Source organism: Equus asinus, chromosome 12 (assembly GCF_041296235.1).
Source record: "Equus asinus isolate D_3611 breed Donkey chromosome 12, EquAss-T2T_v2, whole genome shotgun sequence".
Taxonomy (NCBI): Eukaryota; Metazoa; Chordata; class Mammalia; order Perissodactyla; family Equidae; genus Equus; species Equus asinus.
In genome coordinates, this window is record NC_091801.1 from 57,192,087 (window position 1) to 57,219,944 (window position 27,858).

Below are 27,858 nucleotides of genomic sequence, written 5' to 3' on the forward strand. Positions count from 1 at the left end.
GAAACCTAAGAGAATTAACCTTAATTCTTTCTCGCATTTAGTTAACAAATCATTAATACTTGCCAATATCATTTAATAATATCGCTCTGATTAATTGGCTTCTATCCATAGCCACTGTAATTCCCATCATCCAAGCACCAATATCCCTCACTTGGACATATCCAGTTCTCTCTCCTTTCCTGTCTGTATTTTCTATCACTTTTTTAGCTAGTTTCCTTTGTAAAATATAAGACACAAATTACATAACTTATATCACCCCTATACTAAATGATTCAATAACTTTCCATTACACATAAAATAAGATCTTTACCACTTACCATCTCACTCACGTCGCTCTCTCTGGCCTCATTTCTCATCGTCATGACCCCAGATCAGTATGATCAAACCATACTGGTCTTCTCATTCCCCCTACATGTCACACTCTCCCACACTATCTTTTCTATAAGCATGTTTCATAGCTGAAATTCTCTTAGCCTCCAGTCTCCTTCATTATTCTCAGTGCCTAGTCCTTCTCATCCTCCAGATCTCAGCTCGAATCTCAGCTCCCAGGAGATGCTTTTCATAAGAATGCTGTTGAAGGTAGACCTAATTCAGCATTCTCTTTATTTTTCTTCATGGCAGTTACTGCATTTTTCTTACTTTCTTTAGGTATTGTATATTTTTATTTCTCTGACTCTCCCAGTAGACTGTATGTTTTCTAAGAACAGCGACTTCCTTGTTTTTAATTTACCATTTTATCTTCAGGGGTAGGCACATAATAGATGTTCTAATATTGTTTTAAGTAAATAATTAAGACTTCTTGTAGATAATTTTTAGAATAAGGAAGAGGGTAAAGCACAGTCCCTGGGTACTGTGAACACACCTTCAGACAGACACACTCGCACAGACACACATACATATTACATCCAAAATCTATCAAAACACGACTCTAGAGAACAAATTTTTTTTAGTAAAGAGTCATCATCTTGTGTTTCATATTTCCCCTATAAGAAAGAGGAAATCTGTAAAAATAAGTTCCTTGGAATGATTATGTAGACAGAGAAAGATAAAAGAAATAAGTAATAAAATTAACATGAATATATATACAGTACTCTATTGCCTCTTTCAATTTTATGAGGTTATTTGACTAGTAAAATATTCAGTACTTGATTCTGTAAAGAATATTCCTTAAATAGGCTTATTTATATGAATACTAGATTATTTATTTTAACAAAGTGATATTGCCCAGTCACTCTGGGTATCTAGACATAATAATACCTACAGGAATGACCTAACTTGAAAATTTATGAAGAAAAGAAATGCTCTTGTAATAAGGAACAGGTCCCTACTGAGAACAAAGATTATGTGTAGTTTAATTGATGTATGTATATAAAAGTAATTCTAAAAGACACACAAATTTCAGCCCCTTCTTCCTAAGGAGCTAGGATTACCCTTTAACAGTGTAGCTATGGAAATGATCTGTGTTTGTTTTGCTTTGGTTTTCTTGGTATGATTCACATTTCTCTAATCTATTGATAGCCATTTACATTTTACATTGAGATATCCATTTTGTTTCCTGACTACAATGATCTTTTTAATGTACTTATATCCTAGTCACATCTTGAAATACAAAGTTGTATAATTTGGCATTTTTGACTTACTAACCTAAGCATAGCTATCTCTGACAACAGTTTTCTCTTACTGTTTAAAAGATGGAAAGATTTTGAAAGACTCATTAGCAAATTGGCTTTCAAATTTGTTTTTAACACAACTCTTCTAAGGCACCTGATACCTGATCATGAAAACTGATGTGGTTTTACGTTTCAGAAATATCCGGTAAATAACATGCCACTCTCCAATCACCTAGTTAATGTGTCATCCCCCTTCAAAAGCAAGTTCATATGACAATCCTGTGGGGAACGCTTCTTCCACCATCCTTCCTTCCACAGTAAGCCATTACATGCTTGATGCTATTTTTGTCTGTATTAGTTATCTATTGCTGTGTTAAAAATAGCCCAAAACTTAGAGGCTTGAAAAGACAGACATTTAATATTTCACAGTTTGTGTAGAGCAGGCATTTGGAAATGGTTTAGCTGGGCAGTTCTGGCTCAGATTCTTTCATAGGTTGCAGTCAAGATGTCAGCTTGTGCTGCTGTCACCTGAATGCTTGCCTGGCACTAGAGAATCCACCTCTTTGATGTGTCACTCACATGGCTGTTGGCAAGATGCCTTGGCTATTCTCCGTGTGGACCTCCCCATAGGTTGCTTCACTGTCCTCACAAAATGGCAGATGGCATCCCCCAGAGTGAGAGATGCAAAAGAGAAGGCTGAATTTTGGGGCCACATGTAATGTGGGTCCCAATGTCTCCCTCAATTCTAACTTTTAAGTTTTATAGCACTATGAGAACCATATTCTTCTTCCTCTTGTCATGACAAGTAGAAAAGACAATGGAATGGAGGGCATTTATTTTTCTAAGAGTAGAGTAAGACATGGTTACCACCCGTTTAGACCAAGAGCAATCTTTTGGGGACTAAATAAATTGTAGATTGGATTGTCTCTACATTTAACTTCTTGATTATGGTTTGATTTTTATTTTAAACCTCCTGTAGAATCTGGAGTAATAAAATTTAAGCCTGAGTAAACTTCCATGTCAAAACCGTTTATTATACACCAGCACGTAGGTAGTTGTAGCCTCCATACTTTCTTTGAAACACAACGGCGGGTCTTTCATGTTGCCTTGAAAACGGATGTCAATTGCTTTCAGCAATAGCTATATGGAGGTTCCTATCCATTAGAGATGCATCGTCACAAATGGTTTCCTAAGATATTTTCCCTGGGACCAAATATTTTTTGAATAGAAAACAAAGCAATATCCTGCTGATTTTTTCATTGTATGTCTTCTTATTTGTTCAGGCTTTTATTTTTTCCATTTTCTTTTCTCTGAAGTCACGCATGTTTACCTGAAGTAAAAGGCTGAAGACCTTGGCTCTGTTAATGCAAACCAGAATTCCCATAAGACCACCACACAGCAGTTTTCAATTTTCCATTGTGGTACTCTATTAAATATTGTTAGCTGCTTCCTACTGGCACCTTGCTCTGAAATTGTCTCTCAGTGGGATTTTGAATAGCAATAAGCTATGTCATTAACTTTAATCATGAAAATATGTCTACTGCATCTAAAGATAAATGCCTTAGTTTGTGATGAGATTTATGAATCATCAACTTGGTGAGGAATTTCCGTTTAAGTCACCTGCTTGTTTTTGTGGTTGGGGATCTTAAAAATTGAAATTGCTTTTACTTAAAAATAATTCTCTTAGAAGCAATAATTAAAAGCTAATCTATGTATGACATATACTTATCATCCATAATATCTGTGTGCCAATCTAAATTTGTGGGAAAGGGTGTGACAAGATTCTTGGCTTTTATAACGTCTACACTTACTTTCTTTTGAAATGAGAAATTGTGCTTATTTTTAAAGGATAAATCAAGCTGTTTCAAGAAACAAAAATATAATCTCAAATTTCTAGGCACACCAAATAATAAACTAAAAAATAAAATATCCTTGTTACATTACTATTTGAATCTAAATGTCAACTGCTATAGCTTCAGTGGTTAATATCCAGAAAGGAATGGGTGATTTCGTAGGAAAATAATCCAATTTATAATCTATTCCAACTTCACAATGTGTTTTACAATGACAAGATAACCAAATTAAATAAACTATATATTTCATTAATAGATTGTCATTTGTTCTAACTACTGAGTAAATATTTGGTTACACTTCTGACTTTTCTAAATTTCTACATCAATTTTTTTCTCTAATTCCATCTCTATGTCCACATATCAAAATGTTGACTAATTTTTTTTCACATTATTTTTAAAGTATGCCTTTTGAGGGGGGGTGGGGTGGTGAGGAAGATTGGCTCTGAGCCAACATCTGCTGACAATTCCTCTTTTTTTTTCTTTTCTACAAAGCTCCAGTACATACTTGCATACCTTAGTTGTAAGTCATCCTAGTTCTTCTATGTGGGATGCCACCACAGCATGGCTTGATGAGTGGTGTGTAGGTCCCCACCCAGGACCCAAATGGGCAAACCCTGAGCTGCAGAAGCAGAGCACACGAACTTAGCCACTAGGCCACTGGGTCAGCCCTGAAATGTTGACTAATTTTATTTAATTGACATATAGGTTAGAAAAGGAGATTAAAAATTATGGTTATAAAACTTTATTATTCTAATAAGGGGAATTTTGTTTTAGTCATTAATAATTTTATAGTTTAAAAATGTTTAATATTTTAGGATGTTCTCATTCATTTACTATACATTTAGATATTATGGGAAATTTCTGTCATATTTAATTATAGTTGATTTGAACACAAACCTTTCTAGATAATTAATTTCCAAAGAACAATATTTGTAGGATTAATAGTAAAGATTTACATAATCTAAGAACTGTTTTGCAAGGTTATCATTGTAGTTAGGCAACTTCAAAACCATAACATCACTGTCTAAATTGGTCATTTGCTGTGCACGATCTTTCATGACTTGGCACCTCCTTCTGGAAAATGATAGACTATTTCCTAGCACCACAGGAATGTATTTCCTTCTTACAAGTAAACGAATATCATGTGGTACGACCAGAGGCACTCACAACTAGAATATACAACTATGTACTCCGGGGCTTTGGGGAGAAGAAGAAGAAGAAGAAGAAAAAAAAAAGATTGGAAACAGATGTTAGCTCAGATGCTAATCTTAAAAGAAATATATATATATATATATGGCAAATGATCTAAAACTATGACAATGCATCTTGGAAAATAGGAAAGGTATAAACCTTAAAGTAAGCCAACTTATAAATCGTCAACTAAAAAAGTTATTATTTATCAATGGCCTAAGCTTAGATATTAGAAGAGCTCGGTTCTCCAGAAAATTTGGAAACAGATGTGAGAAAATGGAACAAAATAGAAGATAGACTGGATGTAGTAGCATGTCATTTGAAAGAAATACAAGTATTTCAATCTGGGTATTTGTGGCCCAGAGGAAGCCAGTCCGTTGCACTTTGACAAGATATTGTTAAATCTCTTAGACATTTTGATACTCTTATTGCAGAATTTTTGCTCCTTAGAAACTATCTTCCTTCCTTATTTTTATAGATGTTCTTGGTCTCACACCTTCAGTCATGCATGTAACCATCTAATGATGCCACAGTCCTTGAGTTTGGGCTTCAGTGAAACATTAAATTGTTTTCCTGGTGTTCCTGCTTTCAGTGACTTTATGAATTCACCACGCCACCACGCAGTAGTTGCTAGGATATTAGTCAGCATTGATTCATTGCATATACCCAGACTTGAGTATTTGACTTTCTGAAGAATATTGAGTCAGTCGTAACAGAAGATTGCCAGATAGATAGAGGGTGGAAGACTATTCCTTGCAGAGAAAATAGTGTGATCAATGTACACAGAGATATATGAGCATAGCTGATCATTTAAGAGTGAGTGGGCCCATCAGCAATGGAGTAAATTCAGAATATATATAAGACTCCATCAGATTCAATTTTTATTTGTCCCAAAGCATGCTTTTTTTTAACACAGAATTAAAACACACTTACATTATCTCTATTTATAATTCCTTTTATAACTATACACTACAATAAAAATTCTCCAGTTAAAAAATTGGATATATTATATATTTTATGATCTGGGGGAAATGTATCAAATAAATATTGTTTTAATGTTACATATCTAAAACTTATATTAAATATTATAAATAGGCCATTAATGATATAATCTACAAATCTAAATGTAATACATTCAATTTAATAAAGATATACTTCTTTAAAAATATCTGCACAGGTAAAATGGGAGATTGCACATTTGAAATCATATTTATACATATGTGGGAGAGGGTCTGTAGAATGACTTTCAGCTGTGTGATTCTTCTTTGGGAATTCTATCGAAATCTATATTTCACCACACCACTTGCTTTATCTCAAAAAAAAAATCTCATTTTAATGGCTGCAGATTAGTCATAGAAATAATGCCTACTCCATTTATTGCATTTCTGTTATATATAAGCTATATGTCTTTGGGCAAGTCATTTAGCAACTTAGACTAATATTTTTGTCATAAAAATATCAGTGGTGTTTTGATAGGAAAGTGATTATTTAGCAATATGGATAAATCCTTATGATCTAGGGGTTATGTATCATTTGATCATTTCATCACCCCAAAAAGAAACCCTGTACTCATTAGCAGTCCCCACGGTCACTCCTTTTTACCTTCGAAATTCTCAATTTGAAGTTAATTTTGCAAGCACACACCATCTGTTTTGCTCTCAGATATGCTTTGCTTTATTTTCTCAATTTGGTAGATAATGCAAGTGATTAGCAACATTTTTAATCCCCTATTCTGTGGCATAGTACAGCTAAATGGTTTTTAGCTACAACTAAAATTGTTTATAAGTAATCTAATTCTTTTGGTAGCGCTAAAAATGACGTGAAAAACATAATAACTTCCCTTTAAAATGACCTGCCAGTATCGCTGGAGTGGTAATATGAATATTTAATGGGGAAAATGAGTTTATTTAATTAAAATAAAAATTAGCAATTACAATAAACGTTATTTATCACTGAGTGTCATTTATCAGCACAATTAGTAACATGCTTGGTAACAATTTTTCCTACAAGAACACAGAAAGAGAACTGAAATTTATCTAATATCAGAGAAAGAAAAGAAAGCTCACATTGTTTATCAGTCCAATGAAAACAAATTGGAGAAAACTGCTTCTCAAGCAAAAATGACACCATTCTGTGTTCTAGTCATATTTCCAAGCCAGAAATTTCTTTATTACGATGCTATCAAACCACCTTCAGGGCAGAATTCACTGTGATCCAGGGATGCAAGACTATCTTCCAAAAAAGATTTTTTGGATTCAACAGGCTAATTTTTTTCTCTCCTTATATCTCTGATACAACTGTCTCCAGGGTAGAATTCCTAACTTCATATCAAATAGCTATACCTCGCAACAAGAAAGCAGCTTCTTAACAATATCTTCATTATTGAGGAAACACAGAATGAGTTCGTTTCCAGAGGACAATTGATATATTTTATAAGTATAGATGTTTTCTACTAGATTAATATGCCTCGGGGGTGGTGTCAGACTCCTGAATCACAACGATCTTGCACAGTTACGTTTGCAGGGCAGCATTTCTGACACCACACTTAGAGCTCTGCAAACACGCGGTACAGATGAGGTGCCGATGACACATTACCCCTCTTGTTAATGGCCTAACTCAATTATCACCTGGGTTGTTTTAGAGAGTAAATCACCAATTTAAAATGTATTTTGGGCTGCAAATCACATCTTAAAGAGGCAAATACCTGCACAAACATTGCTGCAATATTGATTGTTTTCCAGATATTTACCCACAGGATTTTATGATGGGATTATAAACGCTAATTCAGTGTGCCTTATAATGATGTTTCTCATTAGTAGGAGTCTCGGAATTACTTTGATTTAATGTTTTATCCAGGATTGAACTTGAAGCTTTGCACCAAGCCTCTGAAACAGATGCTGACTCCAAGGTATAATTTTTGTCAAGGCAGCCAAGTAATGCCACCTCAAGGCCAAGCCACTACCATCACCGTGGATTATAGACCACCAGGAGTGCAAGAACCAACTTGGAAATGGAGTTTATAGATTTTTTTCTAATTGTGAGCTTTCAGCTGCTAACACAACAGTGTGGCATTCTGCTTTCAAGGCACAATTATAAACAGACAATAGTTTATGTTTTCATATTTGAGAGTAAATTAACCACAGTAAGACATACATATTACTGTCACTGTCACCAACTAGTTACCCTGAGGAACTCAAGGGTGGGTTTGTATATTGTAACTCTTTTTCCAAATTGTTCTTTTTCCTTTTCTTATGTTAAGGAGATGGAATCACCAACCACCCCGAACCAGACCAAGCCTCACCATGTGATCTAGGCCTATGACCTTTGCCGTATTTTCAATGCTAAGTTCTCTCCAGGAGGAGCTTAGCCCTTATTACCGTAACCTGCAGTGTATGTGGAAGCAGGTTTTCTAGCTGAGCCTGGGCAAGCAAATACCCTCCACTCCCTTTTGAATATTCATTCCCCATCAGAAACAATGTCCCTGCTTCCCTTTGTTCCAGGATGCCATGACTTTGGAAATGACTCCTCGTGTTCTCCTATTTGCTGCAAATATACCTTACTGTGTGAGAAAACCACTTCTGGCAGAGAGTCTGATTTAACTCTCCAGGAGGGGACCTACTTCAGTTTCGGGAACATAACTTTAAACTTTTGCAAATATTTCCATATAGTCTATATTTTGTTTTGAATACCATATTTAAAGTATCCTCCTTCACAAAAATATAAGTAGGGAATGCTATTTATTCTCTACCTTGAAATCACTACACTATCCGAATAAACTCATTCTCAAGCTTGAAAGAAAAATAATTTTGAAAAAACATTGTATTCAAAGCATAGCATTCTTAATTTCAAAGTGTTCAGTTTTAAAGGGGCATCACAATGTTTTCTAAGTGAGTGTGTACCTTATTGTTTGATGAAAAATATTTAATTTCATAATTGTTTTAAAATCTATGCACGATGAACTATAAAAATGGGCAGTAGACACAGACAAGCGTTTCACAGAAGAGGATATGAAAATGGACAATAAGCCTGTGAAGATAAACTACACTTCATTAATAATCAGGAAAATGCAAATTAAACTACAGTGAGATGACATTTTACAACCACTAGTTAGGTCAACACCAATGTGTAGGCCAAGCAGCAAAACAGAAACCTCGAGCATGGCTAGTGGGAGTGTAATTGGCACAACTGTCCTGGGAAATAATTTGAACTTGTCTGATAAAATTAAATGTGTATAACCTATGACACAGTAATTTCAGTATTAATAAAATAATGTAGAGAAATATGTTTATATACTTCAAGTGATAGGCAGAAGGATGTTCATAGCAGCATTATTTGTAAGACAAAAATTGGAAACATTCTCAGCATATATTAAATGAATGAGACAGAAAAACTTTTATCAACAAAATGAATCTTAGAAATGTAAAGTCAAGGGACATAAAAATCAAATATCATATCACTTTTATAAAGCTCAAAACCAAACAAACATAAACAATATTTCTAATGACCACATAAATATATGGCAATGCTCTAAAAAAAAAGCAATGAAAGGATAATAATTAAATTCAAAATAGAGGTTACTTCTAGGAAGGATGATGAGTTGGTGAGAATGCACAGCTGTATGTTTATTTTTATACTTCATGTATTAAAAATACATACACATTATTTATATACTCTTGAATGTATTTATTGCATAAACACATATAAAATTCTATAAAATGCTGTCTAAAAATATGTCTTGATTTTCTATCAAATAGATCCTCAAAAAATTATAAACTTGTTATTTTGCAATGTCTGACTCAAATTTTTTGTCTAATTGTGTGATGAATAGTACAGTTAAAAATATGATTCTCATGTTAGATTTGAGAAATATTTGAAAAATGGAATTTCTTAATTATTAAACAAATAGAGAAAATTCCTTGTGTCCTATGATATTACGCTGTGACTGTCAGCCAATTGATTTTGGCAAATTCTGCAAATCACAACATACTTTGGAATGTTTGAAAAGGTTATATTTATAAACCATAGTTTCATAAATTTGAGAATCTGTACAACATTAACAGCCACTATTTAGAAAGATATGGGCACCTTCTTACCACCTACCAGTTTTCCAGGAAACGTACAAGGACTTACAACTTGCATTTTTGAACTAATCTTTTCCTATGTTTGCTTTTGTGCCATCAGTACAGATGTCACTAAATATCTTTGCCAGTTTGTTAAATGGCGTGTTAAAAATGAATCTAAACACGAAAAACTCCCTTTGTCAAAAGTTTTTACAAATAAGTCTCCCTTGTATTTGCCTATCTAAAATGTTACATCAAATAAGCAAAATAGCTTCCCAACATTCATACTTCACTTGTTAATTGAAAACATTTCACATATTTTCAGCATTTGTTAAATCATCAACTACTTTAGATACAAAATGCTACTCATACTATTTTCATAGGAGGTTGTCACTTAAAAAATGTGTGACAGTGTTATTGACAAGAAAAGTATAAGCTTTTACATCTTGGTGTGCTCTTCAACCAGACATGCATCACATCTCAGTTTCAGTCTTAATATTTAGCCCAAAACTTCTACTAACTTTTGGCTTTAACATTTAAAAAGTCAAATAGACACATATTTCAACATCATGTATGGCTTCCTGAAACTGTTATAAAAATTTACCTACCATTTTATTAGAGCAAAGATTCTGAAATTAGTATTCATGCCTTGAAACATGAGATGTAGATGGAAATTCAGAAATAAATTTGTTATTTTGAAGGCTATTAAAATGGCTTCCAACAATCCCACTTCTCAGCATTCACTGTAAAATTCTCTCCCTTTGTATGTGAGCTAGAGCTAGTTTCTTGTTTCCAATGAGTAGAATATGACAAAAGTGATGGATGTCATTTCCAAAATTAGGTTGTAAAGGCTGTGACTTCCCTCTTGCTTACACTCTCTTGTGCCCTCTCACTTGCTAGCTCTGATGAAACAAGCTGCCATGTTGTGAACTTCCCCATGGAGAGGCATGCATGACTGGAAACTGAGAGTTACCTTCAGCCAGCAGCTAGCAAAAAATCGAAACCCCTTGTTTGACTGCCCATGAGGAACAGAATCCAACCAACAAGAGTGATTGTGAAAGTGTGAGTGTGGAAGGAATTCTTCCCCAGGAGAGCTTCCAGGTGAGTGCACACACACAACACACACACAGACACATACACACATTTCAAGAAAATATTTTAGGTGCATAATTAAAATACATGTTGTATATATCTCACATGCCATCGATCTGTATGTTTATCCTTACACCAATATCACCCATCTTCATTACTGTAGATTATAATTCTCTTAAATTCACATAGTGTAAGTCCTCCAACTTTGTTCTTTTTCTAAATTGTTTTGGATAATCTAGGTACTATGCTTTAACATATAAATTTTAGACTATACTTCTTAATTTCCAGGAAAAAAAATCTTTAGAGATTTTGATTTGGATTGCATTAAATCATCACATCAATTTAAAGTCAGATTTCATCTTAATAATATTGAGTCTTTTGGTCGATGAACACAGTAAATGTCTCTATGTAGGTCTTCTGTAATTTTTCTCAGAAATGTTTTGAAATTTTAGGGGTACAGGTCTGACACATGTTTTGTTCCTTTTTTCCAAAGTATTTTGTGTATGTATGGTTTTATTTTGGATGCCTTATAAATTGTATTATTTTATAATTTCAAATCCCCACCTTTGTTGGTAATATAAGAAATCAAATGAATTTTATATTGGTCTTTATTTCCCAAACTTGCTAACTTCATGTGTTAGTACTAGTTGTTTTAAGTAGATTCTTTATTATTTCTTCCCTAGATTATTATATCCTCTACTAATAAAGACAATTTTAGCTCTTTTTAAAGTCTCTTAAGGAAGTTTTACTATAATATGCTGATTGATAATAAGGTAATAGGAGAAAATATACACAGCTCTTACTTCACTTTAACTGCATGGAGTGCTTGATACCTACCAAAAAGAACCTCTTAATTGTGAATGACCAGGGTGACTTGCGACAGCCTTTGTATGATTTATCTTTTCCCTTTCCAAGAGAAATTATGTTTTATTTAGAGGATTTTCTTCCAGTCCTCTTTTAGGATTTAATATTCCCTCCACTCTAATCCAATCACCTATTTGTTAACACTAGCTTTTATTAATTAACTGCATCCCGGCCTGGGTGCTTCTGTGATATCTGCAGTTATGCAATTATTATTATTATTATTATTTTATTTATTTTTTTGAGGAAGATTAGCCCTGAGGTAACATCTTCCTCCAATCCTCCTCTTTTTCTGAGGATGACTGGCCCTGAGCTAACATCTGTGCCCATCTTCCTCTACTTTATATGTGGGATGCCTGCCACAGTGCAGCTTGACAAGGAGTCTGTAGGTCTCCACCCAGGATCTGAACTGGCAAACCCAGGGCCATGGAAGCAAAACATGCAAAGTTAACCACTGTGCCACCAGGCTGGCCCCTGCAGTCATGCAATTGAAAAGTAGCAGTACCTGAGTGACTTCGCAAGTCAGATGGTTCATTCTCAGGGCTGGCCTCCTCCTATGAAGAATTTTGGTGCAAGGAGAGTTCCCTGTATTATTTCATATCTTCCCTAGAATGATTGTTTCCCAACATTGGTTCCTGCCATTGTGGCAGTGTTCCATCTGTTTCCTTGGTTTAATCAAATTATACATAATTGAAAGTAAGAAGGACTTGCTACATAACAGAAAATCTGAGTCTGGAAATTTTGGGCTCACGTGTTTTGTCACCAGCAATGGAAGTGCAAATTAGGAGGCCTAGCTTACATCTTTAAAATTCAATTTGTTCGCTCATGTAAGTGAAGATGTATTAAGCATACTTCAATCTCTCTCTCCTACTTATTACATCTCAAAATTCTGTAAAAAACACAGAAAGCAATTATTCCAAGTATCCAAAAAGTAAACATGAGAGATGGATTGTAGAAAGGAGTTAAACTTGGAGGTACAACATGTAAGGGGGAAGGGTTTCCCAATTTTTCCCTCTTTTCTCTTGAATGTTTGACCCAAGGCTAGACGGATCTCAGTCAGAAAGTTTTGTTATGGTGATGCTGATCCAGGCAGCTAAAGCTTAAAAAGGAAAATTAAAACATGTCTTAGGGCTAAAGTATCAGGAAAAAAATCTACAGTCAGGGACTATGGAAATCCTAGAGACAAGAACCGGAGGATATTTCCTTTTTCTGTAAATGTGTATAGGAATCTGCACCAGTCCCTGGCTTACCTCTGTGCCGCATTGTAAAGGACAGACTAAAAGCACATAGGCGAAGTTTGGGAGAACTGAACCTCAGATTATATTTCCACCAAACTGTCAAACATTTGTACATGCGTTGGGAAGATGCAAAGAAGTACAGCATACTTTGAGAAATGGACTAAGATTTAAGCAACTGCCCCAAATTCAGAGCAACTCCTGAGTGTTATATGTGAGGAAGAGACCAAAAGCAACAGAACAAAGGTTATTACAGCAGAACTGACTTTGAGACTACAGACCACAGACCACAGAAAGCAAGACAGAGTTTGTCTGAACTTAACTGGGGTGACTGCCTGTAAAAACTGGGGTTAATACCCGCTAAAATCATCGAGAGCAAACTCTTGATAAACTAAAGCTTATGGGCCAAGCCCAGCTCTCTGTTCTGGTAAATAAAGTTTTGTTGGACCATAGCCACACACATTCATTAATATATCATCTGTGGCTACTTTTGAACTAGAATGGCAGAGTGGACTTGTCACAGTAGAGACCATATTGTGTGCCAAGCCTAAAATATTTACAATCCAATCCTTTCTATAAAAGGTTTGTTCTAGATATTTTAACCACATCAAGAGTGAACACAACCTAATATTCAAAATCTTTAGTATTTGAGCCAAGTAACACCCAAGGAAGTGACATTAATTCTCAAGGGAGAAGACAATCAATAGATGCCAATCTCAAATGACCCAGATGTTGGATTTATTAGATTAAGACATTAAAGTAAATATTATAACTATGTTCAATGACGTATTGGTAACTACACAGGAAACAAATGAAAAAATAAAAATTTTCAGTGGACAAAAAGAAACTATAAAAAAGAACTATGTGGAAATTTTAGATATAAAAAGTACAACATCTGAAATAAAAATTCACAGCATAGGCTCAAGAGCAAAATAGAGATGATGGAAGAAAAGGTCAGTGAATTGCAGTTAGATTATTTCAAATTATCAAATATCAAGTAAAAAGAGCAAGGAGAATCAAAGACTTAAAAAGAACAGAGACTCAGAGATCTGTGGTACAATAACAAAAGATCAATCATTCACGTCATCGAAGTCCCAGAAGGAGATGGCGCAAAAGAAACACATGAGAAAATAACAGTTTAATATTCCCCAAATTTGGTGAACTATGTACATTTACAGATTGAAGATGTTAATGTTAACCTGAAACGGATTACATTTAAATAAAACCATGCCCAAACACATAATATCAAACTACTGAAAACAAAGATAATTAAAGACCTAAAATGCAGCTGGAGAAAAATTACTTATTTTATACAAGGAATAATCATTTGAATACTGTGAACTTTTCATCAGGAACCGTAGAGGCCAGAAGACAGGGCAGGAGCATCTTTAAAGTGCTGAAAGAAAGAAAACCAGTCAGTCCGGAATTCTACATCCAGAAAAATAAATGCATTCTCAGATGAAGGGAAATTGAAAGATCGTATGACCATCAGACCTGCTTTAAAAGAAATATCTTCAATATGAAGGGAAATGACACCAGAGGGAAAGGTTGAAATTCAAGTAGAAAGGAAGAGCAAGAGAAATGTAAAAATCTGAGTAAATCTAACAGTATCTTTCTCCTCTTAAGTTTTAAAAATATGACTTTTGAAAGCAAAAACTGTAACATTGAGTAGTCTTTAGTGTTTGTAGATTTAGTGCTTATAGATTTCATGTGGGAGTGAAAGGATCTATATGGTTGTAAGATTTCAATATTTTAGTTGAAGTGGGAAAATAATTAATTTTAAGTAAAGCGATGAAAACAAAACTGATAGCATTATCTGGTGAGTTTTTAAAGTCAGTGAATGTAATACATTGGGTAATTATAACATAAGGAATGGGACAAAGCAACTTAGTTATTGTAGCATTTCTACATTTTGCTAGAAGTGGCAGCATTTTAACACCAGTAGGCTATAAAATCTTGGCAATATATAATCTCCCTGGAGCAAGCACTAAGAAGATAATGTAAAAAGATATAGCCCCCATGAAATAAAAACTATAGAGAAATAAAAATGAGATACTAAAATATATACAAACAATACAAAAGAAAGAAGGAATGTAGAAACAGTGAACCAAAAGTAGACGGTGAAACCAAAAATAAATGTTAAAATGGTAGAAGTAAATCAAATTATATCAATAATCATATGATATGTAACTGGGAAAAAAGAGACCTAACAGTATGTTACCTAGAAGAAACCTCTTAAGCATATGAAGACTTAGGCAGATTAGAAGTAAAAGATGTACCATGAAACACTAAGCAGATGCTGGGGAAGACTAATGTTTCTGGTCAAGATGCAGTAGCAGGGTCCAGATTTAACCTCCTTCTTGAAAACAAATACAGAAAAAAATATATGCAACAATGGTTTTTCAAGACACTGGGGGCAGCTACAGCAAAATACCACACACAGACTCGATGGTTTAATGACAGAAGTTTATTTCTCACAGTTCTGGAAGCTAAAAAGTCCAAGATCAAGATGCTGGCCAATTTGATTTTTGATAAGAACTCTCTCCCTGGCTTGAAGAAAGCCAGCTTCTCGCTGCTTCCCCACATGGTGGAGAGAGAAAGAGAGAGTACTGATGTCTCTTCTTTCTATAACAGTACCAGCTTTATTAGCTTAGGGCCCCACTCTTGTGACCTCACTTATCCTTGATCACCTCCTGATAGGCCCTCTCTCCAAACACAATAACACTGGTGTTAGGGCTTGAACATATGAATTTGGGGGAGACACAAACACTCAGTCCGTTACATGTCTTAAGAAAGTTTCCAGACCATAGGGCATGGAGGAGAAACCTACAGGAAGCCCAGAAGTTGAGGAAATGAAGCTAAGAGTTTGGCAAGATCACTATGACTAGAATTTGCAGGATGCAGAACTAGAGAGGAAAGAGCTGTGCGGAGAAGAACGCTGGAAACATGCAGAGGTCCCCCTTCAAGTATTTGGCAGCCTACTAATCACGGCATGTGTGAGGAAGTTACCCAAGACTGGAGACAGACTCTCCTGAAGGGAGTGGAAGGAAGAGTGCCTGGCAGTCACATAAGGCTGGGAAAGAGTGCCTCTTGTCACCAACCAAACTGAAAAATCTCGTAGTTCAAGGTGCATTGAATAGAGTATTCAGAAATAATTTAATTCAGAATAATTTGCCTAAGAGTAAAAATTGCTCTGATCCAGCCCAACAAGTCTTAAAACTAATACCTGATAGGATCAAACTGTTTCCAAGTAAGTTGAAAGCCACTGACCCTAATTATTCAAAAATCTCTAGCGATGCACCAACTTTTCTCTTGGAGCTCTGTCTTTAATAATGTGCTTTTCCTAACATAACTCTGATTCTACAAAGTATGACGGTACAAAGCTGTTTTTCAAAAAGAAAAAAAAAGATTTTTTTTCATTTTTACAGAACGTTAGAAATATTAATTACTCCTAAAATAGCACTAATGGCTCATCTTGTTATTTAATGGCCACACAGATCATTCAAACTTTGGCCTCTTAACATCTCTTTCTCATTATCTTAATGGAGTAGAAAAGATTTCAGAATATGCTATTATTTCTGATCAAGTATATATAAAAGTATTGTATTAAATACTTTTTCAAAGAGGAGCTTTGCTAAAGTGATCCAATTATATACTAGGAAATTAAGCCATTCTTTGTAATTTAACAGCTTAACCCAAAATTTTAAAGGGGAAACAAATGGAATAGTCTCTCATTCATAAGTTCAGCATACAAATCAAATAAAGATTTTCACAATTAAGATGATGAAAGATTAAAATGTGACTAATTGCTTCTATATATTGTGTTCAATGAGAACAAAGTTTCAAAATATATTATCCTAAAACTGACATTTTTTTCTCACAAATAAAGTAGCTAACGCAGCTGTTCAGAGCTCACAGTAATAACTGATTTTTGCATCTAGATGGAAAAATTTTTAAAGTAAATGATTCTTGTATTAACTCTTGCATATGCTTCCTATAAGGTAACCCATTAGTTTTACTTTTTAAGAAAACATTAGCAAATATAATCATGGTATAGAGAATACTTAAATTATGGTACAAATGCAAAGGTAAAATTAAACGTTTCTAAAATGGACACGTTTAGCACACTATCAGTATTAGAGGAAAGTTTCAGTTATATGAAATCATATAAATATAGCTTTTCTTAAAACTGTTAAATTAAGTATAATTATAGAGTTAAATTAGGGAGAAATTTTTTACTAGCAATTTTTCTTTTTATCTTACAAAGGAGATGTGTTCCTCATTTTATACAGATTGTGGTATCAGCCTGTTAGAACTCTTGGAATTAATGAGGAAACGTATTTCATATATGTATCTAGGTTTATTCTTGTGGAATATCTTTTCTCTCAAGGTTCCAAGAAACAACTTTCTTTCAGCTTTGCTTCTTTAGCAGAGCAAGTAGGACTTGTAGAATCTGTTTTGCAGTCTGGAAAACAGCATGATCATTTTGGGAAAGATGTCATGGAATTCCTGCTAACCAAGAATCCAATGTTCCTCCCAGATGTAGGTTAGTGAAGAAATTTGGTCTCAAGTAGCACAAACAAATCAAATCAATTTAACTAATAAAGAGAATTTAATAAATTAAATAAAAAGAGACTTAGAAGAGGTCATAGTCACTTGGATTGTGTGATTCAATTAGAATCTGGATTTGCTTTCTCTGACTCTCCATTTCTCTTTTTGTTTGTGAGTTGCCCGTCTACCTCTAGTTCTTTCACATGAATTGTACATAGCTGTGGTCATCTGAATGCACTCATCCTCATAATTCTTAATTCAACTGAAAAGAGCACATACTTCCTTTCAATTTGGAAAATTCCTGGTAGTAGAAGACTGATTTCTCTGGTTTAATTTGGCTTGTGTCAAATCCTTAAACATTTGTTGCAATTGCTACTATTCCTAGGTGGATAGCTCTGCACTTGGTTTATCTTGAATCATCTGCTCTCTTCTGGGGCAAAGGAGGAAAATAGACTGTTCTGTGTGAATGTTAGATTTTTTTGAGGCAGCTAAGAGAGGCACAAAGAAGACAATTTGATGTTACTTTAACAAATAAATGTTCTATTAATCAATGATTTAGCAAAGACAACTCTTGTTTTTTCCTTAAGATTTTATATTCAAGAGTCAGACATTTTTTAATTCAATTAGTTTTAATAATTGCTGTTAAGGATGCTCTTACAACTTAGTTAATAGAATTCCTTTAATTATTTAAACTACATTTTTAGGTTTAACTTATTTGAGTATCCCTTTAAACATCTGATATAACAAGCAAACTTACCAAATAGTTAAACCAATCAAGTATCTTCAACAAATATATTAGTTTCCTGTGGCTCCTGTAAAAAATTACCGCAAACAAGGTGGTTTAAAAACCAACACTCTCTCGGAGAATCGATTCCTAGCCTCTCGTAGCTTCCACTTGCTGCAGATATTTCTTGGTTTGTGGTAGCATATCTCCAACACTTGCTTCTCTTCACATGGCCTTCACTGTGTGTGTGGATCTCTCTCAAAACTCCATTTTTTGCTGTTAATGAGGAATGCATGAGGAGACCAGAGTGGCTTAACTTCCAGTACAATGGAATCATTGTTGCGTGTCCTTGTGAAAGCATTCCTCCCTTTGGAACTAAGATCTCTAGACAAGTAGAGCATAAGGTCATGGGGACAAGAAGCAAAAATTTTGCTGGTGGTTCACTGGGGTAATAGTAGGTGGTGCCCTTCCAATTTCTACTCCTTGATTCCTAAAACTATAAATCCTGGCTATGGGAGAAATAGCCCCGTATATTGGATGCTCACTTCCAGCATCATTTACAGCCTCCTGTAGGCCGTTGCCCCTGCCCTGCAAGGTATTGCCACCTAACCTAAGTAGTATTGTAAATGAGTCTTCAAAAGGCTATTTTGTCAAGCCAGCTTCTCCAGAAGGGTGGGGAACATGGGAATGCCAGTGAATTCTATGAGTATGGGTCCATTGCCACACCTCATTTGCTGTTAAGTGAGTTTCTTGATCAGAACCAATGTTGTATGGAACCATGACTATGAATAAGGCATTCTACAAGTCCACAGATGGCATTCTGGGCAAAACGATTTCATGAAGGAAAAGCAAATTCATACCTAGACTGTCTTTTTCAGTAAAAACAAAGGACTGACTTTTCTATGATGGAAGCAGCCCAATGTGATCAACCTGCCACCAGGTAGCTGGTTTATCGCCTTGGAGAATGATGCCATATTAGGGAATCTTTGCTGGTCTCTACGGCTGGAGGATTGGGCACCCATCAGTGGCTACAGCTGGATGAGCCTTCATGAGTGGAAATTCAGATTGCTGAGCTCATGCAAAACCTCCCTCCTGCCATCATGACCACTTTACTCATGAGCCAGTTGAGCAACAACAGGAGTGTCTTGGAAAAGAAGCTGGCTGGTATCCACTACATGTGTCATCCTATCAACTTGACTACCAAAAATCTCCTCTACTGAGGTCATCCTTTGTTAAGCACTATGTGCAACAAGAAGATCTTCACTTTTTTTGCACATTCAGAAAGGTCTATCCACTTACCTCCTTCCTAAATTTCTTTGTCACCAATTTTCCAATTATATTCCTTCCGAGTCCCTGACCATTCAGGCAATCATTAGCTACAGTTTATAAATCAGTATAGCCTCTGGATTAGTCAGGCTTCTCTAGAGAAACAAAACCAACAGGTGATAGATAGATGATGATAGATAGATAGATACATAGATGGATAGATAGATAGATAGAGGTATAGATGGTTAATTTTTTGTGTCAACTTGATTGGGCTAAGGGATGCCCAAATAGCTGGTAAAACATTATTTCTACTTGTGTCTATGGGAGTGTTTCTGGAAGAGATTAGCATTTGAATCAGTAGACTGAGTAGAGAAGAATGCCCTTATGTGGGCATCGTCCAATGCCCTTGAACATTGGCATTCCTGATTCTTGGACATTCAGACTTGGACCAGGAATTACAGTACTAGGTCACCCGTCCCATTCTAGGGCCTTTGGACTCAAAATGGGACTTAGACCATTCACTCTTGGACTCAGACTGAATTTACACCACCAGTTTTCCTGATTCTCCAGTTTGCAGCTGGCAAATCATGGGACTTTTCAGCCACTGTAATTGCATGAGCCAATTCCTGTAATAAATCTCCTCTTATATATCTCTCTCTTTATATCCTATTGGTTCTATCTCTCTGGAGAACCCTCACTAAAATATATTCATATATAGAGAGAACTTTATTATAAGGATTTGGCTCACATGATTATGGAGGGTGAGAAATCCCAAAATTAGCAACCGGCAAGCTGGAGAGCCTGAAGAGCCTGTGTGTAGTTTCAGTCCAACTCCAAAGGCCTGAGAACCAAGATGACTGATGGTGTGAGTTCCAAAATCCAGCAAGCTCAAGACCCAAGAAGAGCTAATGTTTCGGTTCGAATTTGAAGGCCAAATAAGACTGATATCCCAGCTCAAAGTAGTAAGGCAGGAGTTTCATTTTATTCTGGAGAGAGTCAGCCTTTTTGTTCTATTTGGCCCTTCCGCTGATTGGATGAGGGCCACTCACATTAGGGAGGGCAGTCTGCTTTACTCAGTCTACTGCTTCAAATGTTAATCTCATCCCAAAATATCCTCACAAACATAGTAAATATCTGGGCACCGTGTCACCCAGTCCAGTTGACATGTGAAAATAACCACCACAGATTCAAACCTCCAGTTGTTTCTCCTTCCCAGCAAAATGAACAGCCAGATGCACTGCTTGACATTCTGCTCTCTGGGAAGATCTCTCTTTGCCGCTCTCCTTTGAGCATGTCTTAGAGAGGGGTTGTAGCGCCACAGCTGTTTACTTTCAGGTGATGCCTGCATATAGTGCAGAACTATCTGTAAATCAATCCCAAGTTTTCTCTTCCTCAGTCAGCTAGTCTTAGAGAATCCCCATGAGGCCACAGGTTTGGGCTAGGAGAGACGGTAATGTAGCAGGAGTAAGAGCCATGGGCATGTGGGCCAATTCCTCATGTAATTTAATTGTGACAAAGAGCCTGCTCAAGGCCAATCTCGTAATACTACTTCCATTTGATAATGGAGTACTGCTGTGCACGCCTAAATTTATGACTTAGTGAGTCAGATAACACCCAGCTCATGATGGGCAGCTTAGGGGGTGTGGTAGCTTGGTTGTTGATGATTAAGTGTTAGGTGTTTACTAAGGCCCAGTAGAAAGCCGGTAAATCTGCATTAGTTTCTTAGGACTACCTAATACATTATCACAAATTTGGTGGCTTAAAACAATAAAAATTTATTCTCTCACAGTTCTGGGGGCCAGAAATCTGGAATCAAGGTGTCAGCAGGGCTGTACTCCGACTGCAGGCTCTGGGGGAGGATTCATTTCTTGCCTTTTCCTGCTTCTGGTGAGCTATCAGCCTTCCCTGTGTGGTGGCTGCACCACTCTACCCTACTTCCATCTTCACACGGCCTTCTCCTATGTGTGTATCTAACCTGCCCCTGCCTCTCTCTTATATGGACACTTGTGATAGCATTTTGGACCCACTCAGATAATCTAAAGTAATCTCCTCACTCAATAGCCTTGATTTAATTGTTTACAAAGATCCTTTTCCCAAATAGGTTAAGATTCACAGGTTCCAGGGACATGGATGTGGTCCTATTTTGGGGAGACATATCAGTCTACAACAAGAAATACATGCAACAAATCTCAAGTTCTGCTAAACATTTCAACAGTAGGTTCTATATAGTAAAAGTTTCCTACATTTTTTCAATTAAACTCAAAAGTAAAAAATTAATTATTAAATTACACATGGTAAATTGGAGTCACAAAACTTAGCTGTTAGAGTCCACGAATTACCTATTTTCCTAAATATTACAAACACCAAAATGCCACTATTACAGGGATTAACTTTAAATTTAACCAAAGTGATAAACATAACTGTTCACAACATTTATCTATGACATTAAGCAAACCACTTTAATATCTCAAGTGTTTTGCTGTTACTCTCCCAAGATAATTAGTGTCACTGTTTAATGTAAATCTGGGTTATCATTCTAGCAGGCTAAGATTTATTAATCAGAGAATTTTGGTCAGAATGTGAGATTTGAACAAGGTGGGTTATGACTAACAATGCTCTTGAATTCAAGTTAATCTATTACCAATTTTTTTGTAATTTCTTTCAACTTTATCACTTGACTTGGTGAATAAATTCTGTGAGTTCCATTCATCTACTCTAATAGTTTGGATTTAAATTATTTATTTATATCTTCATGCTATTTTGCATTATTTTCATAATTGTGACAGGACCACAAATTATATGGATAATTAAATCATTTCTGATTGCATTCTGCATTAAAGTCATTCTAATTATATTGTGCACATATATAGTTTATACATATATGATATCTACATATACTTGTACATATATACACTTACTGTAACCAAAGTCAGTGAGTCCATCTCCTGGTGAGTGCCTAGCCAAAAAGCACAGCCAAGGCTGAAGTGGGTGAAGAAAAATGTTTATTGCTTGCACAAGTGATGGAGATCATCAGGGATAGCTCCCAAAGAGGTGCCCCGGGATCTTAGTACAGGTAGAGGTTTTACACCCCAGAGTGCTGAGGACTGATCAGGGCACATGTGCAGCCCATTACATAATAAGTTCAAGGCCTTTGCATGACAGGTTCAATGCAACATGCCATTTACAGCTGGAGCAGTTTGCAGGGGCCCTGCTGCAACCATGTCAGTTTTACCATAGGGTGGCAACATCTGCAAAAACAAGGACATCATCTTCTGAAAAACAGAACATTTAGTTTCCTCCTTGTCTGGAAAACACATATTACTTTCTTTTCTATAGACCTACAGGCTTGTTGAGGGCTTTATTTCAGGCATTGATTCACAAATCATACATACTGGGACTAGAAACTAGCATGCTCTTTCCATAGCACAAGGAAGAAGCACAAGAAGCTAAACCCAACCATGCAAAACATTTGTAGTCTCTGCCTGTGTCATATCTTTAACATTCCATTATTCAAAACATTTAACATAGCTGAATTTAAAATCAATAAGAGAAGAATTCTGTTTCTTTCACATCTTTCAAAGGTACAGTTGTGTAAATCTATTAGAATGAATGAAAAGTTGAAATAACAAGAAGCAATAATGCGGTGGATAATCACCATGGAGAAGAATTCTACATGTAGAATTTGTGTGGAAGGTAACTGAGCCCTTTGAAATTCCTTGGATCTCAAGAAGCATGTCTGAACTCTTAGCTATATGGCAAATCCTAAAATTACTTCCTGTTATCTATCTGATGATCAAATATCTTGGTGACACTTGATCTAAACAAACAAACAAAATGGACATATGATGATGCTGCATTTACCCATTTCTTCATCCAAAATTTGATTACTAATTGATTAGTAGTGCAGAAACTTATTGACTCATAATAGACACTGATCAACTGAAAAATGACGCCTTGATTTATGTCCTTTTCCTCCTTTATCAACTTTACCCTATATAAGTAGAAATGAGAAAATTCATTGGAGAGTTTAACACATAGGAGATTAAAAATTAATGACTAAAACATGATTACGTTGCATTTGATATAACTCTAAGTCAAATATGGAAAAAGAAAAAATATTGATAAATTTGGGGAGGGAAGTGAGAGCTTCTGGTCTGATAGTCAACTGAAGTCGCAGTAGTCAATCAAATGTGCATTTACTTCCAGCTTCACACTATCCAATGTCCGTACTTGCTGCAGTTGTCTGGTTTTCCCTGTGGGGTTTCATTGACTTATAATTTACAGTAAAATTGTTTCTAACATTATCTCATCCTTTATATTGCTATTCTTACTTAGCACAATCAGCTTTACTGGAGGATATGGAGTTCCTTGTTAATTCAACAGTGCTGAATAGGTGCATTTTTTTGTGGTTAACTTAATAAATATCAAGGAAGCAGTTATATTGGCCTGTCTTTTATATAAAATAAGAAAAATATCCTTAGATACACATTTATGTAGGCTACCTTTTTATTTGGAATCATTTGTGGAACAATACTTCTAAAGATAATTCGGAGAATCTCAAATTTCAATAAAATTACTACAAATCATTGTCTTTGTAATAACGAATAAAAGGGTGCCGCATTCCTCAAGTTTATCTATGAGAGTGAAAGGCATCTTTGTCCCAAATTCTTTTAACTTCCTCCCAATTTATCTATTTTTGCTATTTTTTGAGTGTACAGTCACCTTACCCTTTATTTGGTACTTTCCTTTCTTTTTCTGAGCAATTGTTTGCAGCACAACCTCCTGGAGTAACTTTCACTTTTCTAAACTCACCTTTATCCTCTCAGTTCCAGCTTTGCTTTTTCTAATCATGCCGTAAACTGTTAGGCCTCACATGGGGATCTTGGCAGTACTGGCTTTTTCTATCAATTGGGCACTATATACCCAAAGTCTTATTTTTTCCCACTCTCTTTCTTTTCAAAATAAATGAATCTTTCAACGATTTATGCTTCTATCCACACTCTAAATAATGTCCTAGGTTTACTGTTTTATCTGTCTTAGTGGTAAGAATTTCAATTCTTTGTAGGTAAGCAATCCAATTAAGATAATCATTATTGGTGTATTGATAAATTAGACTATTTAAACTTCCAGTTGCCCTTCAAAGGATTTAGAATATTTGAAACATATTTTTTGAAACAATACTCAGTGAATTAATAGCTTAGCACCTGCTGCCCCAGAGATTATTTTATTCCTCCCCAGATCCAGGGTAAAAAAGATTTTTCCAATGCTTTAAAGAAAACTTGATTCAATACCAATAAAATAAAATAAATTTGTAATATGAATATATTTTATGAAATGTATGCATTTCATTTCTGAAGACATTTCATGAAACTACAATTGTTATATTTAAAATTTATTTATAATTGAATTGGATTATGATAAGAATTGATGTATGGTTGAATTTTGAAAATATTTTAAAGATACTCATACACACACATGCACACACACGTATCATATCTATTATTGTAAGGTACAGCTTTGTATGCTATTATATTAAATAGTACCTGGTATATAATTTTTAACGTTCTCTCATATTTTCTTGTTTTATCACACCTTTTTTTATTAGGAGCCCCTTGCACTTCTAGTAGCCTTTGCTTTATATTTCCAGTTGCTATATTGCTTAGTGCACACAGTGCGATGATTTATGTTGTTCATAAAGTGTCCCTTGCATGTTTTCATAATTTTAATCATATAATGTTTGCTATTAACATTAAATTTCACCTGGTCTGAAATTAATATTGTCACTTCTACTTTCTTTTCCTTTGTATTTGGCTATTACTTCTTAGCTCACCCTTTTGTTATGATTTTCTTCATCCGGATGGTTATTGTTCTTTTTGTTATTATTATTATCATTTGTAAATTTAGTAAAGCTAATCTATGTCTTTTAACTCAACCTGTAAATATTTTTTTAAAGAAAATTTAATTTACACTTTATGAATTGACATCTGACTTTATTTTTTCAATCTTCATTTTGAATAATTAATTTAGCTTACTGTTACATTTTTTCTGTATATTTTCAAGATTGATCAAATTTCTCATCCTTCTATCATTTCCACTTGTAAATTTGGAAGTTCTTTCTATATCATCATTCTGTTAATGGATAACTTCACTTACCCTTCCCTAATATTTAGAAATATTTGCATATTATTTAAAATTTTATATTAATTATTTATGCCAACAAAATTCACCTTTTCTCCCCTCTAGATGCTGTTTCTCTTCCACCTTTTTTCTCTCAAGGAGGCTTTTGCAATGTCTCTTATATTGTCACATAATAATTCTTTATTTTTTTCTATAATAGAGTGTGAGCAATATAATGATCTTTAAGGCCTCTACTTTGTGTTAATTCTTGTTGTAATTTTTATCCTACAGTGTATGACAATATTTAATTCTTTTATTTCTATTTACTTTTACATTGTCTTTCTTTATGACAATATTTTCTTCAAATTTAGGTCTGTTTGCTTTATTTTCATAAAAGGAAAACACAGATTACTGAAAGTAGAATTTTGAAGAAGGTAGGAACTGAGGATGGAGAGATTAGGTGAAAGTCAAAAGTCATCTTCATATACACACACATATATATGGGACTTTTTTATTTTTAACATTCTAATACTTCTAAGTAAATTTTTCTAAGTTAAATTATGCAAAAAAAAGCTTCATAGACAGATTCAACAGTAAAGCTTACCTTACTATATGAGAAAAAAAGGAAGATCAGTATTTGGAAGTAAAATACAGCAAATGTGAAATTATATTAAATTACTATATATTTTCATATTTATTTTTAAGCTGTGCTTGTTTAAATGAGCAGTTCAGAAGATGACACAGGAAAGGGAAAGGTGATAAAATAACTCTAAGAAAGATATATTTTTAGAAATATTAGTGGGAGAAAAGCCTAAGGAGTAAAAATTCAAAAGGGGAAAGGAAAATAAAAATCAAAAGGAAATTGAAACTGAAAAAGAACTTGGCCCCTGAAGTAAATGTTTTAAAAATAAGTATGAGAAGCTCTGCAGTTATTTGTAATTATATTTATAAGCTCATACTCTTTAAACAATGTAAAGAGTAAGTAGTTAAAAATTATAATTAAATTCACAATATAAAACATTATTATTTAGTTAATAGTTATTATATTAGGTTTGTGGTAATTTATTGAGTAATTTTAATTATCATCATAATAATAAGTAAAAGAATTATTTCATGCTAATTAAGGAATCAAAACAAGAAGGAATTAAGAATCCTGAGTGATGGATTGCATAAGTGGAAATAGTTTGTGTGAACATTAAAGTTATCATCTCTTATTCTGATTATAAAACTTAGGAAATAGAAGTTTGAGGACAGAAAAATTCATGAAGAATATTTCTTTATTAAAGATTCTGTGTCAAACTTTCTCAGATATCTTGCAATTTGTGAGGAAAAGTGAATATCCTAAAATAGTGGATGGCAAACTGAGAATGGAATAATACAAATGGAAAATATATTGACACCTTCTATTAATTTTTAATATCATCTAGCAAAAGGAACAACAAGAGAAAGAAAATTCTCATTGATTTCTCATCTTGCTGGCTTCTTTAAAAATAGACATATCTTCTCCCAATTGGTAGGTTGTCTTTTCGTTTTGTTGATGGTTTCCTTTGCTGTGCAGAAGCATTTTACTTTGATGTAGTACCATTTGTTCATTTTTTCTTTTGTTTCCCTTGCCTGGTCACACATGGTACTTGAAAATATGCTGCTAAGATGATGTCAAACGGCATACTGCCTATGTTTTCTTCTAGAAGTTTCAGGGTTTCGGGTCTTAAATTCAAGTCTTTAATCCATTTTGAGTTTATTTTTGTGCATGGTGTAAGACAATGGTCTACTTTCATTCTTTTGCATGTGGCTGTCCAGTTTTCCCAACACCATTAATTGAAGAGACTCTCCTTTCTCCATCGTATGCTCTTGGCTCCCTTGTCGAATATTAGCTGCCCGTAAATGTGTAGGTTTATTTCTGGGCTCTTGATTCTGTTCCATTGATCTCTGTGTCTGTTTTTGTGCCAGAAATGATGCGGGGTCGGTGAGCCGAGGAGTCGAAAGAAAGATTTCTTCGACTCTCAAGATCTGGCAGTAGTGCTCTTTTATTTAGAGAATAGTGTGGAATAGCATGGGGACAGGACCCATGGGCAGTCAGAGCTTCTGCTGCCGCCACTTCTGCTGCCCCCACTGGCATGGGGACAGGGCCCATGGGCAGGCAGAGCAGCTGCTGCTGCCCCCGTTGGCATGGGGACAGGACCCATGGGCAGGCAGAGCTGGTGCATGGGGACAGGACCCACGGGCGGTCAGAGCTCCTGCTGCTGCCCCGAGTTGAGGGTTAGGGCTAATTTTATAAGGCATGGGTACGTGACTTAT